The sequence below is a fragment of the Sinocyclocheilus grahami genome, unplaced genomic scaffold (genome assembly GCF_001515645.1).
Source record: "Sinocyclocheilus grahami isolate Dianchi unplaced genomic scaffold, SAMN03320097.WGS_v1.1 scaffold327.1, whole genome shotgun sequence".
In the NCBI taxonomy this organism is placed as follows: Eukaryota; Metazoa; Chordata; class Actinopteri; order Cypriniformes; family Cyprinidae; genus Sinocyclocheilus; species Sinocyclocheilus grahami.
In genome coordinates, this window is record NW_015505506.1 from 350,278 (window position 1) to 350,705 (window position 428).

At 29.7% G+C, this 428-nt stretch overlaps 1 protein-coding gene across 1 annotated transcript in view; it reads right to left on the reverse strand.

Moving 5' to 3' along the window:
• LOC107602444 (dipeptidyl peptidase 9-like) overlaps positions 1 to 428 on the reverse strand; it is a 25,412-nt gene that overhangs the window by 905 nt on the left and 24,079 nt on the right. The window lies entirely within an intron of this gene.

Consider the following 428-nt stretch of genomic DNA (forward strand, 5'->3'; position numbering starts at 1 on the left):
AAAAAAAAAGCACAAAACACAAAGAAAATATTACTGATAATGCATTCTGGAAGGGGTTATTTATATTTGACTGAACCGAAGAATGTATTTTACCTCGATTTAAATTGGGGGAAAATTGAGAAGGTATCTTAACCTTATAAAGCCTACTGCATCACATTTAATATTGACACGTCAACATCAAATTATGGCAAAAAACTGATGTACACAATCTACTGCATGCCTTCGGTCATCTGATTTTATAGTTTATACTCTTTTAGCAAGTAAAATACTTTTCAGTGAAAAATAAAATGTCTGTCAGGTTATGGTTCATAAGTCTTTTTTTTGCTGTGAAGTCTTTGGTTCTTATAAAGAAAATATAATATAAAATAACTTATATTGTTAGTAATATTTCAAGATGAACACTTACAGGACTGAAGCAACTTGGGTTT